This window comes from Lutra lutra, chromosome 10 (assembly GCF_902655055.1).
Source record: "Lutra lutra chromosome 10, mLutLut1.2, whole genome shotgun sequence".
NCBI lineage: Eukaryota > Metazoa > Chordata > Mammalia > Carnivora > Mustelidae > Lutra > Lutra lutra.
Genome location: NC_062287.1, coordinates 47,110,038 through 47,130,102, shown reverse-complemented (window position 1 = coordinate 47,130,102; position 20,065 = coordinate 47,110,038). Strand labels below are relative to the sequence as shown.

The 20,065-nt window shown below is 37.6% G+C and overlaps 1 protein-coding gene across 10 annotated transcripts in view; it reads right to left on the bottom strand.

Moving 5' to 3' along the window:
- The window catches only part of DLG2 (discs large MAGUK scaffold protein 2), a 2,065,329-nt gene that overhangs the window by 291,355 nt on the left and 1,753,909 nt on the right, over positions 1-20,065 (bottom strand). The gene's annotated exons all lie outside the window — the stretch shown is intronic.

Sequence of the window (20,065 nt, the reverse complement as noted above, 5' to 3'; positions counted from 1 at the left end):
TTTTTTTTGAGATTCACCTTTTTAAATTCCAAACCCATGCTACATTATAGATCAACATGCAGGACCCTACATTGTTATTTTATATCCAGGTAAGAAAAGTCTTTTAATTTGGGGTTGGCTTTGAAGAGAAATCACAAAAGTGTCCATCTGTGCATGGTCAGCTCCAGCTAGACCCTGGTACCTGCCACTAACAGCACTCCTTCAGTTCTAGCAGAGAACTTAGAAGAAGTTTCCCAAAGCCAGATTTAGCCTCCAGTACACAGGCAGAAGCCTCAGACTGAAGTCAAAGAGACCTTGCATTTTCAGCCTTTTGAGAGGTGTCTTTGTTCCCAGTGCCTAGCAAAGAGCCAGGACAAAGGAGGTCAAATAAATGTTCTTGTTTTTGTTTTGCTTTTCCCAGCTGAATAGAGTTAGGAAAGTATATTGCCTGATCTTCTCATGGACAGCAAAGGCAACAGAATTATGGCTGAAACACACACAATAAAGTGATAGGATATGCTTGCCTGGGCTGCAGATGTGGATAATACATGAAAAGTAGGCCCATGTGGAATCTGGTGGGCACCTGGCAGTCTATAATGTCCACTTTACTTCCTTGACATTGTGCTTCCTCCGCATCTTGGATGATGGCAAATGCTATTATCGTATTCTCTTTTTCTAAACGATACGGGTTTTAGGATTAATCTCGGGATTTTACTGAATTTTTTTTTTTTTCTTTTACAATGAATTATGAGGTAATCCTATTTGTGTCTGGCACTTCTTTGTGTTCAATGGCAATGACGTGTTGTGTTCTTTCTTCTTATCAGTTTGAAAAATGAGGAAAAATGGGACTGTGCCTGTCTTTAATTCTGTTATCAACAACTGAGAGAAAACATATGTGCCATGTATTTTGCCAAGGCTGTATTTTGTAAATAAACTGCCGTTGTTAATTTTGGGGAGTGTTTCTGATTCATTACTAGCCATGATTCTGCATATTTTTATTTTTTAGAATCTTACTTTCTTACACGTATTTCCTTTTGATTCTTTCATCATCTTTTATGATTTCTCAATATTCTTCTCTATTAAGAGTAAATACCATTATAATTCAACATGCCATAAATAATTTTCTTGAATATCTACTTTGTGCCTAACACTGCTCTGGTTGCTGAAGATGAACTACTAAAGAAAGCAGTCCAGGTTCTTGCTCTCTTCTCTTGGGGAGAAGACCATAAGCAAATAAACAAATAAGATAATTACACATAGTGATAAACACTATGGAAAAATTCAAACAGGCTGTCATTTCAGTATGAAAAGGTAGTGTGCTTGGATGGCCAAGAAGAGGGGTAGTGGAGTCAGACCAGGACTTGAATCACAGTTCTAACACTACCTTACTGTGTGATCTTGACAAGCCACGTTAGTCTTTCTGTGCCTTAATTTTTTCATCTGTAAAATGGGAACAACTGCAGCCTCTATCTCAGAGGCTTGCTTTAAGGATTATATGATTATATTTGGAAAGCACTTAGAACAGTGTCTGGCCTATACCAGGCACTTTGCAACATTAGCTTTCATTATTTTAGTAGTTAACATTTACTGAGTGCTTTTTATGAGCCAGGAATTACGATTATGATGTATTCATCAAAATAACCATATAAAGAATTCATTATTAACTCCTTTTCATAGATGAGGAATCTGAAGGTCAGAGAGGCTAGATAACTCTCACAAGGTCATGTAGCTAGAAAGTACCAAAAACACTGTATGACTTCTGTGCTGCCCTCAAACATCTGTCTCTCTTCGCAAGAAGTTTTATTTTTTCCAAATATTTACTTTCCAGTGGCTCTGTAATTAAGTCCATTATATCTGTAATCTCATGTTTGTAGCTAGAAAGATAATACATATTTACTGCAAATAACATTCATCCTCAGGTTTTTTCTTTTCTGATTCTGATTTTTTTTTTCTGTTTTGCTGCAGCCTAAAATTCAGCTGTTAATTATGTTAACAACATATTTTATACACACCTGATGTTATTTTATTAAAAGGGAATTCATTAATTATTAACCAACTGTGTTGCCCTTTAGAGGTTACATACAGTTTTCTGTTGCATCTGTACCTTTTACATTAAATGTTTTAGGGTAGAGCTTTAGAAAGCATTTCCATTTGTGATGTCCCAAATTTTATCCACTTAGTTGAAATTCAAAATTGTTACTATTTTTTGTAATGACCTTTTCAGACATCTTTCTCCTCTTCCTAATCACAGTTCCATTTAGACCAAATGACATGCAGAAATCCTCACTTCAGTGGTAATCTGCTTTCTTTTTATATCCAGTTTTAAACCATAATCACTACTCTCTTCCTTCAATTGCTCAGATCCTTGGTGTATTTTATTAAGCAACCATCTTGCTAGATTTAAGGAAAGTGCTCTCTTAGAGCAAGGGGGAGTTCTAAAGCCCCAGGGCTTAGCACAATGTAGCACTACAGATTCCAAGACTAAGCATATAACATAGTTAATGAGGCTTTGAAGAGAAAGCACTATCAAATCTGTGAACTTGGCTTATACTGGTTGCGTAACCATGGACTTTTTCTCCTTTCTAAAGAAGTGGAGAATAGGTGAGGACACAAAGGTCATTAACTGAGATCACACTGTTGACCCTTCTTCAAGATGTGGTTGCTAATAGGCACCTGAGTCAGGGAGACCACTGCTGGAATTTGCCTCACCACTTCATTATGTAACGTGACTGGGATTTTATCCCTTCATATTCAAAATGGGGATAATAACGTTATGATGTTGATGATAAAATGGCATATATAAATATCTAGACATTATAGGCATAATAATAACAATTAATATTATTAGTTGTTACCTCTTTCCATGTTCACTTATGATTTTTTGATTCTTTAAATTAGTTCATTCCTTGGGGCACCTGGGCAGCTCAGTTAGTTAACAGTCTGCCTTCAGCTCAGGTCATGATCTCCTTGGGTCTACTTCTCCCTCTCCCACTGCCCCTCCCCCTGCTCCTGCTCTCTCTCTGTCTCAAACGAGTAAATAAAATCTTTTAAAAAATTAGTTCATTCTTTAATGTATGTGGACACTTCAGGATCGTATAAACCAAGAAATTTCTTTTGCCTCCATCTAACTATGTATCATGTATTTTTATTATCATCTTTAGAACTAGTGTCAGCTTCTCCACACGTTCCAACCCATTTTCAAGAGTCTCACTGGCACCCAAATCATCACTGACTGAGTCATTCATCACACATTTATTGACTACCTATTATGCTCACTCCCTTCCTCCATGAAATATTCTGTGGAGACACTGGATATTTCTTTACTTGAATTACAAAACAGAGGGAAAAATACAACGATACCAGTTACTAAGATAGCATGAAGGAAGCAGTGGTACCTACTGGGGATGGAGTGGTTGCAGCCAGGAAGGAGGACATGATCTCTAGCTTGTTCTTTGAGAGAAAAAGGGTTTGTCAAGTGGACAGAAGAAGAAGAGAATTCTGGGCAGACAGAATCATAGTCACTAATTTACAGAAGATGAAACATCAAGGCCTGTTAGGTGAAGGATAAGCAAATTTGGTGTCAGTAGAATATAAAGTACAAGAGAGGTGCAGCTGGGGATATAAAAGGAGACATATATTTAGATGCATTTTTTTAGAGTATCTAAGAAAACTGGGCCTGGCATATAATACTCCAAAAGTGCACTTAAATTTTATTCAAAAGACCAGCTCTTGTTTTATAAAATAAAGTACATTATGGGGCACCTGGGTGGCTCAGTCAGTTAAGCGTCTGCCTTCAGCTCCGGTCATGATCTCAGGGTCCTGGGATTGAGCCCCATATAGTGTTCCCTGCTTCTTCCTTTCCCTCTCCCCCTGCTTGTGTTCTTTCTCACTCACTCTCCCTCAAATGAATAAATAAAATCTTTAAAAAAGCACATTATATCTTACCCAGATGTTTTATTTGTATCTTATTTACAGCTTGTTCTAGAGTCTCAGCCTCTCTGTAAATTTTTATTTATTTTGCTCTATAATTAGGAAAGACAAAGACACAGAATTGCAATGAGAAAACACAAATTGAGAAAAATTTCATAGCTCAGAGGAAAGAACTACAATAATGTATACCTAATATACCAATATCATCCACAATCACAAAGTAATCAAATAAAAGATCAACAAGAAAATCCGCTTTGCTTCCAATAAGATTAAGTATTCCTTTATCAGAAGACAAGTGGAGATGTTTCCTCCTGAATCTAGAAGGAGGGAAGACTGTGCTCCTAACTGTAAAGACAACTATGCAGGTTGAAGATCCTGTTTCCCTCAGCAGTTTTCTCCACACATCCTCCCTGCCAGGACCTCCCCGTCCCACACCCCTCCAAGAATCTATCCCCTGCGTTTTGATGATGATTTTGTAGACATTCCACTTTCATTCTTTCTCACTAATAGTTACCCAAAGTAACCATTTCTCTGTAATTTTGTAGATAATTGTGTTTCTTTTAAAATACCCTTTGTGTTTCAGCTGCTCATTGCTAAGTCATAACAGCTGGGGACTGTTACTAAAACTCTAACATTCCTCCTTTTGCTTCCCAGAAAAATCTCCCATGGGAAATGGCACCTATTTTTAAGAAATTCAAATATTTGAAAGAAAGCAAAAATATTTAAAATTTAGATGAAGTAGGGTGTGGTTATTAATATTATTAGGAAATCAATCTTCTTACAAAAAATCTTCTGAGTGACCTTAAACAAAGAGTAATTTATGTATTTGCTACTACATAATCAAGAAAGATTACAAATATCTTTTTATGAAGCTACTTATTATATGCAACCAGATAATTCTTGCACACATTTCCAAGGGAATAATGTGGCTTTAACCTTGATTTTAGATCCCTTTTGACACCAGTGACCTCTTTAAAGGATATTAAGTGCTCCAAATTTTTCTAGAAAGAAAACATACCCGTTAATGGAGAACAACTGCATGAAGGTTTCTTTTGCAACCTGTGATCCCTTGGCAATTTACATAACACATTGGGTATTATGATAGTTGCGCCAAAAGAAAAGCTAGTATTTATAAAATTATTTCTGAATTGGGAAAATATCTTACATCCTGAAGAATAGGGAGCCCTGGCTGGCTCAGATAGTAGAGCGTGAGACTCTTGATCTCAGGGTTGTGAGTTCAAGCCCTGCACAGAGCTATTTTTCTAAAAATAATTAATTAAGATATGAGGAACAGATATAAACATTACCCAAGTAAAAAAGAACAATTTTTTATTCCTTAATGCTCCAGGCTATTAAGCATCTTCCTATTAGGCATTTTTTTTCTCCTTTAAACCCTGCAAATAAGATTTATCTATATTCCTTTATGGTTTCAGCTTCAGTTTTTATTTAAATAAGTTATTCATTAATTACATTGCTGCCTATAAGAGCAAGAGGAAATGACTTTGATGTACATGAAGTGGAAGAGAGACTTCTCAATGTATACTTTTTAATAATATTTTGAATTTTGAATCCATGTAATTATATTACTATTAAAAAATAAAGTTAAGGGGCACCTCGGTGGCTCAGTCAGTTAAGCATCAGACTCTTGGTTTCAGCTCAGGCATGATCTCAGGTTCTGAAATTGGCAACCCCTCCCCGACCCCACCCCAAATCAGGCTCTGTGCTCAACATGAAGGCTGCTTGTCCCTCTTCCCTGTTCCTCTTCCCCCATCTCCCTCCTCATAAAATCTTTAAAAAATAAAGTTAAAATGATATACCATCAAACATTCACCCATCAAACAAACATGAATATGTTTTTCTCAAGAAGTGTTTATTTAGCAAACTTCTGGAAAGCCTGGTAATTCTAGATTGATTCAAGTAACTTTATTTGGATAAAAGAATTATAAAACAGTATGATGCTAAAGAACATCTGAAGAACAGTATGAAGCACAAGAAACAGAATCAGAGGATCTGGGTACAAGTTCAGCTCACAGTACTTATGGATAGCACGACCATGGCAAATTACTTAAATTCACCAAGCTTCACTTTTGCTACCTTCACAAATACTTCCCGTCTATTCAACTCTCAGTTGTGTAGACCCCGTGGGAAACATATCTGAAAGCCTTTCGTGAATGGAGAAGTCTTAAACTTGTGCTAGTTTATATATATATCTTAATATATATATATATATATATATATATATATATAAATATCTATATATGCACATATATACAGACACACATACTTGTGTGTGTATATATATATATATATATTCAAAGGTTTTATTTATTTATTTGACAGAAAGAAAGCACAAGGAGGGGGAGGGGCAGAGGAGAGGGAGAAGCAGGGTCTCCATCCTGGGATCAGGACCTAAGCCAAAGGCAGACACTTAACTGATTAAGCCACCTAGGCACCCCAATATTTTATATTTTTTTAATGTTTCTAAGACTTACAAAAATGTACAAAGCCACTATGAGATTCTTTGGAAAAAAGTCTATTTGTTTGCTTAATTTTTTGCTCTCACATATCAAACAACCAAAGTCAGAGAGTATTTTTGTCTTTGGCAGCCTGGTCAGCAGCAATGCCAAAATCAATGTTGGGACCACATAATCTACTCTCTTAGATTGATTACTTTTTCAGCATGGAAAATCAATGTTTGGGAGCTCCAGTTAATTAACATGATTCCCAATAGGCATATCAGGGGGAGTAAATTTGCTCTGCCACTAAAGTTCAAGAGAAATTGAGAAGCATGAATATTTGTTTAGCTCATTCATTCATTCACAAATATTTGCTGATTGCCTACTCTGTGCCAGGCACTGTTCTAGGCTTTGGGGACAAAACAGTAAGCAAAACAGGCAAAACCTGATGCTCCCATGGAGTCTACGTTCTAGTGCAAAATTAATTGAGCTTAGAGCTTTTTTGGATCCTAAACACACACACACACACACACACACACACACACACACACACCCCTACACCTCTTATTTCTAACAGCTTTTCTTGCCTTCTGCTAAAACAGCTTAAAACTGTTTTTTGGTGACAGAATCCTTCATTTATCCAAGACCAAACATGAAAAACAAATAAAGCCTGTTCTGGTTGGAGGGGGACTGAAGCCAGGGCCCAGGTTGTTTCCTCTGATACCCCTCCGCCCAACTCACTGCTTCCACCATTCTTTCTGCGGAGAACAGTTTATTTGACACTTCCACACAGGGAATTATTTTCACATTGATTCTGTTACCTAAAGAAGTCCCTCAAGAGCCCCTACTCACAGACTCCCAAGGGCTTTTTAAACTTTCTTTCCCGCTCTGGATCTACTTCTCCTTCTCTCTCTCTTTCCACACAATAACTACGTTATAGATTTTTCTGGACTTTCTGATAATTACCATAATAATGATAGTTATTACTGACTGAAGATGTTCTATTTGTCAGGGTGTGTGCTTGACATTTTGCATGCACTGACTTCATTAACCCTCAAAATAGTCCTAAGAGATAGGTGTGAGTCTTTATTCTACAAATAAAGAATGATGTTCCCAGAGGTGAAGTAATTTGTTTAAAGTGACACAGCTGTTAACTGGCAGAGCTGGAATTTGAGCCATATCTATCTGATTTCACAGTGGGAATTCTTAACCACTATTGCTTCCCAAACTCTGTGAAGCTCCTTGATCCTGTCTGTACTTAGATAGTTTTAAGGATAATGCAAAGATCTGATGAGAGTGGGGGTTGGGGGGTAATGGCAGGGCGAAGGTTGCGTTGGGAGCAATGTTTATTCAACAAGCTTGTTGTTGAGGGTTATGATAGTAGCTGTCATTTGCGGATGGCTTTATATATTCTCGACATTCTTCATTTTCTCTAATTTGCCCAGAAACTTTGGAAGGCAAATATGATTATCCCTATGACACAGGTGAAGAATTTCAGGCTTAGGTTATCACTCACTTAAGTCCTCAAAGGTAGTAAGTGGTGAGCCTTCTGCCTGCCTTTATACCAGTTTGGGATCACACCTACTCTTAGAGCTGAACTGCAGGCCCCAAACTCCCATATCTTGAAAAGAACAGCAGAAAGAAAACACCACAAATTCAAAAGGAAGGGAATTCACCCACCTAGCTTGCAACTGCTCCTTAGCCTAGGGCCTACGTCAAGCTAATAGTAGCCTGTCTCCATTCTCAATCACTAGACTCTGATCTGTCGGCCTGTGGGCCCTGCCTAGCCTGAATACTCTTATCTTTATTTCCCCATCTGACTCGTCTTTGTCCTCTCTGTACCTCTGCCCTCTCTCTCTCTTTGGGTACACAGCATTTATCCTTCAATAGATTCTCCACATCCCCTCCATTTCTTCCCTCTCTTCTAATTCCTTTATCACCATGAGAATCTGCTTCCTTTTCCTTCCTCCTGTGAGAATTGATCTAGTGCCATGGCTGTTCTGGAGTCCTTCTGCTTGAGAATGACTCCTGGTTGTACTCTACTGGTTAGTTGTCTGACCTTGGAAAAACCACTTATGCTTTCTGAGTTTCCATATCCTCATCTGTCAATGAGCAAATGGGCAATGCAATCAAACCTCTGTTGTAAGTTCTTGAGCTGTTTAAATGAGTAAGTCTATGCAGGGATTTTAGAACATCATCAGACATGCGGTGAGTGCTCCGTCCTAGCTTTAAGTACTCTCTCTTTTGCTACCAACTCCCTTTCTCTTTCCATCTTCCTCTCTTTGACATCTATATTTTGTTCTGTCTTAGCTAAAATAAAAAAATAGGAGAGTTCCTACAGAATAGGTACATTTATTCATTGGCATCATTCATTTATTTATTTATTTTTTCACTTGGTCTACATTTGTTGAGTGCCTACTGTGAACGAGGTTCTGTATTAGGCCTTGGATATAAAAATGAATAAAACATGCTTTTCCCTGAGGGGTGTATTTGTCTTGTAACAGTCAATCATGCTGTCCCATATTTTAACAAAATGAATGAATTCATGTATTTTATTAAGCCAACATATAAGTCTACTGACTTTATTACCAACTCTCCCCCTGAGTCTGTCTATTCCTCTCCATCTCTTCTGCCACTACTCTAAGCCGACCACCACCATTTCACCTGGATGAGCACCTTTTTATCTGGGTCTTTCCCAGCCTCTTTGACACTACTGGCCTATTCTCTATTCAGCAGCCAGAGCTAGTTTTTAGAAAAACAATTCTGGGGGCACCTGGGTGGCTCAGTCGTTAAGCGTCTGCCTTCAGCTTAGGTCATAATCCCAGGGTCCTGGGATCAAGCCCCACACGGAGTCCCATATCCAGCCCACATCGTGCTGCCAGATCAGCGAGCCTGCTTCCCCCTCTCCCTCTTCCTGCTGTTCCTACTTCTCTCTCTCTGTCAAATAAATAAATAAAATCTTAAAAAAAAAAAAAAAAACCAACTCTGATCCTGCCAGCCTTTGGCTTAAAACTTTTCAACACCAGTGTTTTCAGGGGAAAGACCCAAATACCTGTCCTTCATAATCTGCCCATGTCCCCCTCTTTCACTTCCATATGCACAATGTCTCTCCCACTTTCTCACATACACTTCCCTCCTCTTCCTCACAACTGCTTCCTCTGCTCTGTTTTGACAAATTAATGCCTACTCATCCTTCAGATTCAAGAAAATATTATTTCCTTGGGATGCCTTCTTGACCCTCTATCTAGGTCACAGTGTTTTGTTTGTTTTGGTTTGGTGTGGGTATACACTGAGAATATACTTGAGTATGTAGACTCTCAGAGTCTAGTTCTAAGTTCTTGTCTTTTTCTAGAGCACTCACCTGAGCTTATCTGATTTACTGGTGTGATTTTACTTTGCTTATCATTCTACCTCTAATGTCCAGGGCAATGTGTCACTCAGTGGAAGCATTTAATATTAGCTGAATGAAGACCGAATGAATGAATTTTTGTTCTGCCGTTGCTTAATTTCCCCAATGTGTCAGCAACTCCTATTAAGGAAGAAAATTACCCTTAGCAGTAGGAATGTGAATATGAGAAAGCTGAGCAAATAAGATTATCTTGAACCCCAAAGTATAATTTGGATACTTTTGTCTTTTATAGACTTAGTCATTGAGTGTACCAGGAATCCTATCTGGATTAGGAATCTATAAAGCACATCAAAGATGTATTTATTTCCTGGGCTTGGCTTTTCCATTCTAAAGTTACTACTACTTGTGATTCTGAGAATCAAAAACATAACCATTATTTCAGCTTTCTGAATCTTTTATTTACTGAAATGGACTTTTTTTTTTCCAAATTATTCCTTTTTACCCCCAATAAATCTATTTCCAGGCTTGGTAGTTATAGTTTAGTTCAATTTCATATGAAACTGGTAAGATTTGGGCTATAAGGGGTCTATGAATGTACAATAAATTGTTAATCTTGGAAGCACCAACAAGCAGTAAGTGTTTCTACTTGAATTAAACTTAAAAACCATTATTGGAGGGTTCAAATTCTCTTCAACACAGAGAGAGCATTTTCCACAGATATAGATCTTTTCCTGTCCCACCAACTGGGTGAAAGCAGAATTTCCCTGTGTTTAAAATGTGAGGAATAAAATGAGAACATTCCGAAATTATCTGCTTGCAATAATTGTTCCTTATGACACGTTCTAATTAGAAGACACAGTAACTACATTTCATAGAATGTCAGCTAGAAAGAGCCTTAAAAATAATCTAACCACCTTAATTAACAAACAAGGGCATCACTGTTGAGAAGTGATGTGGCTCAGGTGTGGTCAAAAAAGCATCAGCTTCAGAGTCAGGGAAGGGAGCAGGAAAGTGCCTCATCACTCATTATTAAATTTGATGGTTGGCTTAAATACTGGGATTTTTCAAACAAATGTGGAGGTGAACTACACTTGGCACTGAGAATATGGAGTAAAGTTAGTAAGTATTTTAGATCTGTTTTAGCTTATATTCCCCTTCTGCTTGTTTCTGTGGAACATTCCTTTTTTTTTTTTTTTTTAAAAGATTTTATTTATTTATTTGACAGAGAGAGATCACAAGTAGACGGAGAGGAAGGCAGAGAGAGAGAGAGGGAAGCAGGCTTCTTGGTGAGCAGAGAGCCCGATGTGGGACTCAATCCCAGGACCCTGAGATCATGACCTGAGCCGAAGGCAGCGGCTTAACCCACTGAGCCACCCAGGCGCCCCTCTGTGGAACATTCTTTAATAGTTGTCTGTAATGTCCTGAAATTCCTTATCAGTGGAGGATCTGGGTTCAGTTGGTAATATTTGTATAGTCAAGAGTATATTTAGGAAACTTTAATTTTTTTTAAGATTTTTATTTATTTATTTGAGAGAGAGAGAATGAGAGAGAGAGAGCATGAGAAGGGGGAAGGTCAGAGAAAGAAGCAGACCCCCTGCTAGGCAGGGAGCTGATGTGGGACTTGATCCTGGAACTCCAGGATCATGACCTCAGCTGAAGGCCGTCTTTTAACAACTGAGTCAGCCAGGTGCCCCTGATTAGGACCCTTTAGTCCCATGTATTTGATCTGGGTGTGGCTAACTCAAGGGATGGATCTAAGAGATCTTTTTGGTTGTCAAAATGTCTCTAGCACAAAGATTTATTTAGCCTTCTTTTAGTATTAGGTAGTGAGTGCTTTATGATGCTGGATGCCACGGGTCCTTCAAAATGTTATAAAATCACAAGATTAGACACCCAAAGATCAATATATTTTATTATGGAATGAAAGTTGTTATGAGGCTGGGCAGAGATGGAATAACAGGAAGGGAAAGGACCTGTATCAGCTTTGTAAATATCTTTAGCCCCTCTGATAAGAGTTTGAGATATTGTATTCCCAGGACAGATAATTAGGTCAAGAGAATTTTTTGAGTCAGGAGGTGATATCTCACTTTGTTCCCATTACATTACTCTACGTCCAAACTAGGGTATAAGAATGGAGAAAAAAAAGCAGCATCATTAATCACTGAAGTATCTGGACAGAACGTCCCATGATCCTGCAGACTCTGTTTGCAGGAATCATCCTATCTGTCATGTGCTGTGGTGGATGTTGGGGAGTTAAAAAAGCAACTGGGAGAAGGCTAGGAACAAGACAGATTAAGTGAAGGGACATCTTGGGAGATTTCTAGTTCCAGGAGGAGGCAGTATCTGTTGGTGGAGCCTGTATGTATATGAGAGAGATTCAAGGAGAAAGATAAGGCTAAGCAATACAAATTCTAGAGACATATAAAGTCTTACGTAAGTTTCTTTCCTAACAGTTTGATAAAAATTAGAATATGCTAATCAAATTAGCTAAACCAGATTTAATGCAATATATTTGGAGAAATCCCATATGTGGCAAAACAGAATATCACTGAGGATGAACTGATAATGGATGGATGGACAGATGGATGGAAGATGCCACGTGAAGAAATTAGGATAGGGAAGAGGAAAAGCATAATGTATTTGAACTGTTTCTTGAACTACCAATATTCTCAGATTAGTGGTTATTTTTTAAATTATTAGTAATTGATGGGGCGCCTGGGTGGCTCAGTGGGTTGAGCCGCTGCCTTCGGCTCGGGTCATGATCCCAGGTCCTGGGTTCGAGTCCCGCATCGGGCTTTCTGCTCAGCAGGGAGCCTGCTTCCTCCTCTCTCTCTGCCTGCCTCTCTGCCTACTTGTGATTTCTCTCTGTCAAATAAATAAATAAAATCTTTAAAAAAAAATAAATTATTAGTAATTGCTTATATTTTTAAAGCTCTCTTATATGTATCATTCAATTGTGATACAGGGATAAAAGCAATTAACATGAGTAATAAGCTAGAAGTGAAAGTGAAATTATGTGCATGAGAAAGCCCCAAGGCTCCATAAGAATATTTCAACCCCCTTTTGACCATAATAATCTAGTTGGATTCGATTCCTTGGGCTAATTAAGCCATCAGCCTTTATGAACTACTACAGTAAATTCAAAGAATTAAGGGATTTACTATCTGGTTTAGCTAGCCTCAGTTTTAGTAGTTACAACAAATGTTAAGATAATGGACTGCTTTCCTATGTGGATACTGACTGAGCTTCAATCCCCGCATCTGTGAAGCTGGATAAGGTGATCTATAAGGATTCTTACAACTGGTAATTTCCATTTCTCAATGATTCTAGTTAAACCACAGAGAATGCACCAAGTTAACCAGACGGTGCATTCATTTCTTCTTAAAGAATGCAAAAAACGCAAAGCACAAAGATGCAGTATTAGTGAAAAAATCTTCAAATAACAGAATTCATACTTCTATAGTACTTGATGGGTTATGTCTTTTATCTAGAATTCAGTAACTTTGAAAATATTTAACTTGTCCTAACTTTTCCTAACTGAGAAAATGCAAACTCATAAAGATGAATAACTAGCATGAGGTCACACAGCTAGAATTAGAATTGGCATTAGAATACTGGTCCTCTCTTCCTAGTCCAGAGTCTTGCACGGTACCTCCCATTCCAAAGCTCATCCTGAATGTTCCCTGATGATGCTGATGCAATTTCTGACCAAGACCTACAGCTGGACTTTATGAATATTGCCTGAGCATTTGAGATGCAGTTATTTGCATTGAGAAACTATCTCAGCACACCACAGCTGCTCATTCATATGCATAAACTTATGTAGACATTGATTTAAGGAAAGAAATATAGCTTGTATTGTAAGTAAGCTTCTTGGGTGTTGTATATACTCTCATTTCTGGGAACTTTTAGATATAGGAGGTGTCTATAGTTTTCAGAGGGTAAATTACACACTCATTTTAAGTTTCCATCACATCTTTGACCTCATAGAGAAATAGATCATGGTGTCCAACTCTGGTTTAAACTTGTGACTTAATTCAGAGGAGTAACTCTGGAAAAGATCAGAATTTCACTTCCTTCTGAAAAGAATGAGTACTTTTCTTTCTGAATTAGCTTCACAATTTAAAAGGAGTAAAAAAGATTACTGAAATGATCTGCTTTAAAATATAGTAAGTTACTTAAAGAAATTTTAAAGTGATGCCTTAGTGCCTTTATTTTTTGGTCTGTACAGTCATCTATCAGGATGAAGTTCAATCTCACCTCATCCTCACTCAGTGGCTTCTCTACGCACTTGCAGGAGAGGCAGGAGAGGCTGTAATGAAAGGGGATGAAGCCTGAGTAGGTTCACTGTTTCACTAGATGGGGAGTTCTAGCAAGATTTATGAATTTGCTTGATAATCTATATTTAGAGGGGAGGTATAGGCCAGGTAGAGGTGAATGACACATGAACTTCCTAGAGCCCCTGCAGCCTGCCCTGTCCCTAGTAAAACAACTTGAGTAACACATGCCAGAAATCAAACCTAGTGATGCTGCCTCAGGTGACATCACCCTGGATCCAGGTATAGGGAGTCCAACCCGGAGTGACAAATCACAGTTTCTGCAGGGTCCTCAAGTATTCTAGCACAGTGCTTCTCAAACTACATGTAAATAACCTATGGATTTGATAAAATGTAGATTCTGATTTAGAAGGCTGGAGTGGGGACTGGGATTATGCATTTCTACCAGCTCTCAATTGATCTCTATGCTGCTGGTTCACAGATCACACTTGGTAGACCAGGATTCTAGAATAATTTCTTTCTTCCTTCAGCTTCCTGCATGGCTTATTCCCTGATTTCTTTGAGATCTCTGCTGAAATATGAACTTATTAGCTAGGTCTTCTAGATCTACCATATTTTCTTCAATACTATCACTTTTACGTTTCTTCCTATTTCTTTATACTACTTATCATAATCTAACAAATTTAATATTTATTTGAGAGGGCCTTTGGGTTCACTGCTTTATCATTTCCTAAGAATACTGAGTGGGGCACAGTAAGTGTTTAGTAAAAATATCCATTAACCAAATACAGGTATATAAATGAACCACATCATTACTCTGCCACAGTTCCATAAACTAGACCACATTTATAAGTCTTATTTTTAATTAAGTCTGTCCTTTGGACTTTTCTTTTCAAGTAGCCTGTTGAAAAATAAAATGTGGATCACTGGGGGTTGTATGGAAGTATTAAATCACTATACTGTATACCAGAAACTAATAATACACTGTTTGTTAACTGGAATCTGAATAAGAGCTTAAAAAAAAAAGGCGGACAAAATCAGACTCCTCCACTGTGTATGCAAGTCCCTGCTTGCTGATGGGGACCCTCAAGGAGCTCATCTTCCCTGCTTGCAGGCCCTTCTGAAGCCTTTACAGGATTCAAATCAATGCCCTGAGTAGTTGGATTAAAGCCAAGAGAATATTGGTGGTTGTCATAAGAATACCTTGGCAATTAATTATCTCTATTTTGTGCTTTATCCAACAATTTATATTGTTCACTTCATTGTCCTAGTGAATATCTGGTGTTTTTTTACTTCAATCCCAGTCAGTGGTCTCACAGTAAACAGAGGTATTATAGCATAGTGAGAAGGCAGCAAATGTTATAAAGGCTTGTCCCAGTCTGATTCAGAGAAATGCTGTGTTAGACCCGTTCTGACAAATGCACAATTTGGTTACAATCAGTGACTTAAAAAAAAAAAAAAAAAAAAAAGATTTATTTATTTATTTGAGAGTGAGAGTGAGGAAAAGGATAAGTGGGAGGGACCAAGGGAGAGAGAATCTCCAGCAGATTCCACGGTGAGCATGGAGCCCAATGCAGGGCTTAATCTCATAACCCTGAGATCATGACTTGAGTTGAATCCAAGAGTGGGATGCTCAACAGATTAAGCCACTCAGGAGCCCCAGTGACTTTTTAAAATTCATCAATGGTGTTAAAGTTGAGTTTTAGAACTTTAAAAAATCTTAGAGCTTTAATCATTTTTTCTTTGTGTTATATTACAGAACAATAGCTGTAGATATTCCTCAGTGCAGGAGAAAGGATGTTTATCCACTAGGGTCATTTCTTTGTAAGAAAAAAAAAAGGCACTATCTAAAAACTGCATCAACACCGGATGTCCAATCTGGGGACAGACAAATTTACCATTTTCTGCATCTAATATCAGAACCCCATTCAATATTCATCCAGCAAATATTTCTTAAACACTTACTATTAATTATTTGCCAACACACTGAAGATATTTTATTGTACTTCTAAAGCAAATAGAGACTCATTCAATAACTCTTTCATAAAGCATAGTCAAATTCATATTGTGCAAATTCTCTAAGGACATAAAATGAACGATAAGTGGGTTCTTGCCCTCTAGAAGCTTACTTGAGAGGGGAAATGTGCAAATCATGCTAAGGGACACACAAACTATCTGAATATAGGTCTAGAGAGCTCAGAGAAAGAATCAATCAACATTAACTTACAGATAAAAGATGACTTCACAGTGGAATTGACGTCTGCAGGCCCTCAAAATGAGTAGGGATAGAAAGGGAGGAAAGGGAATTCCAGGGAGAGGAACCCACATGAGCAAAGGTCCAGAAACATGACTGCTAAGGACCAAGTGTTGAGGAACAGAAAGCAGTCCTGTGTAGCATGGGAGAGTAAAAAATGATCATGGTGGTGGGTGATGATGGTACAGGGAGTAAGGAGGGAGCACAGAGTTTGGCTGGGACCATATTGTGAAGGGCATGGAGTTTGTGCACAGGTACCTTGGGGTCATATCCTAGAGAACAATAATTCTGACAGCAATGGGGAAGACAGCTGGAAAGGGACAGGGAAGAGTGTATGCATGTGTTGGGCAGGCATTATGGTTCCTTTTCTGAAGTGGTGTTGGGGTAACTTCACTAACTGAACATAGGTAATTGGAGTTTAGAAGAATTAACTTCCTATATTGCTTAAGTAGAATTATTCCTTAAGTATCAGATACATGATCCTCTTAAAAAAAGAAATAAAGAAAATAACTTCATTATTTACTTCCTAATATCAAAATAATACATATTAGTTTCCAAGTAAACATGTGACAGAAAGTAGATTTTAAAAAAAGATGGTATAAATGAATTATAATCATACCACCAGAAAGAAACACGGTTTGCATGTGACTCTTCAAATGCGGGTTTAATTCTACTACCTAGAACTAGACACTGAATAAAATTAATGATGGCTAGAGTAATTTAGACAACTGGGAGCAAGATCATTTTAAGCAGAAGTATAAGAACTTTGGTCTTACTTGGCACAGTGAAACTTGCCAAGGAAGACAATTATTGTTATATTATGATAACTATAAATTATTTATAATTATTCAAAAAATGAGCTAAGTCTTATGAAAAACATAGTTGGAAACTGTTTTATATTTTGCAATACATACTTGTTTAGCACTTATTTTCTGCTTTGAAGCAAAAGTGAAAAAATGCAAGTTGTAAAACTGAATCATCCCTCCAATCTTCAATTATTTTCAGGTGGAAACTCAAGTGCTAAAGAATGGTAAGTATTATTTGCTAGTTCAGCAACTCTTTAAGAAATACCATTAATATGTATAACACTAAAAATGAACAAAATAAAAGTGAACAAAATATAGGTTTTGTGCCTGCACACATAGAGTTCAAAATCTTATTTAGTTTAGCAAGATATTTTTTCTCTCCACTTTTCAGAATAGAAATCCCACCTATTTTTCAAAGTCTGGCTCCATTTCCCCATTTCCATGAAGTACTCTTATACTGTTTTGACTCCTGCAGGTTTATCCCTTCTCTGACATTCCACAGTTCTCAGGGTTGGTGTCATTATTATACAATTTTGGTCCTACATCATCAGAAGACGATCTCTTAAAAGTAGCTAAGTCCTTTAATCTCAGTAAGATTAAAAAAAAAATTACTTAAATGAAAATGACTTGGGCTGGGGGTAAGGGCCAAATTTCCTGAATATTTAATAATACCGAGGAAGGAATCTAGTACATTCCTGATAAGAGCATTTGAATGTAAATGAAAAAATTACTGAAAGAAAGTCTGGTTCCTGACCATACCAAAAGAGAAGTCAATAAAATTTGTCTTAGCATGGACACCTCACAATACTAGTGCAAATGAAGGAGATCTGGTAAGAATTTCCTAATGAACTCTGTGGCATATTCTTCTTTTCACTTGTTATCTTAAAGGTAAATTGTTCATTATTTCCTAAAAGTGTTGTATAATTTAAATGTCCCTAAATGGTCTAAACATCAATCCAATTAGTTTTCCATTTCAAACAATAGATAAATTAAAGCTCAGTTACACATTAAACTTACAAAGGGGGAAAGAGGATTGCTTGATGTTACATTACCACATTTCCAACTGATTTAAAGCTGTGACAAATGAGAATACAGTTAGACTTATTAAAATAGGGAATTCTGTGAATCCTATCTGTACTTTGGCATTTTGAAATAAGCTTATTGGGTTTTTTTTTTAAGATTTTATTTATTTATTTGACAGACAGAGATCACAAGTAGGCAGAGAGGCAGAGAGAGAGGAGGAAGCAGGCTCCCTGCTGAGCAGAGAACCCGATGTGGGGCTTGATTCCAGGACCCTGGGATCATGACCTGTTCTGAAGGCGGAGGCTTTAACCCACTGAGCCACTCAGGCACCCCAAGCTTATCATTTTTATTTACAAATTTCTTCAGAAGCACTTAGAAAATCTATTTATGCTTTATAAGACATGCTTGCTTTGAATAGGCATCCTCACAAAGTACAGCAAAGTATTCAAATTAAGTACATTGCTTAAAGAAAGCAAATGCAGTAAGGAAGCTTAAGATGAAGATTTATGTTGATAGAACTGACATGCTTGTCCTTTACTGTAACCCTTAAAGTTTCAAAATCACTCTGTTCAAGGTCATTTGAATGGCTATCTTTACTATCAATGGCTTCTAATTGGTATAATTGGTGTCGGAGAGGAAACTCTTGAGAAATGGGAAAACAGCCTGGAATATTCATGCCATGTGCCAGGTTATGGTGAAGGGCATACGGTTTGAGAGTGAACGAAGACTGCTGTAAAGAAAATGGAAAAATTCCGCAGGAAAGTTCTTATTCTATATGAAGTAGAATTTGCTCCTCAAATTATGCTAACCCAAATGGTTTTATTTTCTGTTTTACAATGGATCCTTCTGGAGCCAATTTATTCCTAGTAGAAGACATTTCTACTAATCTTTAAGAAGTAGAAAGACTTTCAAAACTGTCTGGGTAGAAAGTTTTCTCCCGGTCCTGTCATCACCCATCTGTGACAATCACAAATCCCTTCTTCCCCAGCTCTCTGGCCATATCTGGGCGAGGCCAATAGGAGAAAGCATTTAGTACATGTTTTTTAATAACTTAATTGCAAATTCTAATTCTAAATTCAGGCAAAATAAATGTAACATTCCAAAAGACACATGGCAGAATGTTTTCTTTATATTCACGTGAAATATGTGGTTGGCTACCATTATGGTAAAATCTAAGACATCACAGGCAAGACACAAACCTCTGTCTTCCAAAGAAGAGACCAACTGACATTAAGAAAGAATCACTTTAAAAGGTCAAAGAAGCTCTTTATACCCCCACGCAAAAAGGCTCTTCCTTAATGGCATCTTGTACTTGCATGTTTATCTGTTTAATAGTCCTGTCTACTAGCCTTGTGAACCAAGGGTAATTAACTACATTTCTTGAAGACAGGAAAACACACCCCTTGGCTTTTTTGTAAAGTCAGCCCACAGTGGGTGCTTAACTATATTTCATTAACAAAAGGAGTAATCTATATACAAATTTGCTGAAAAATCAAACACACAATAGGTCACTTCTAGGTGGTCTCCCTGAGAATCATTCTGATCACAGATACATGTTGAAACAAACCAAAGAGCAGGGTATGGCTAATGCAATTCAGGATATCTCATCAAGTTTCAGTTGGCTAATCCAATTGACGACGCCTCACCAAGTTTCAGGGTTTACAGTAGCATGTTACAAACAAGCAATACTATTGCAGAAAAAGCCAAAAAAACAAAACAAAACAAAACAAACCCACACCAGGGACAACCAAAAATCATGTTTAGCATTAGTAAGAGTTCATGCCACGAAGAGAGAATATGGTCCGCTGATCATGGTCTGTTTCTCTCTCCCTTTGCTTCTGAAGGGATTCCAGACCAACCACCCTCCCCCACTCAGTGTGCCACTTTGGCCTGTGGATTTTGACCTGAAGGCAATCTGGACCCTCCAGGGTCAAGAGAAACTTTTGCCCCTCCCATAAATACATAAAAGAATCTCAGTTGGGGGTGTTTCC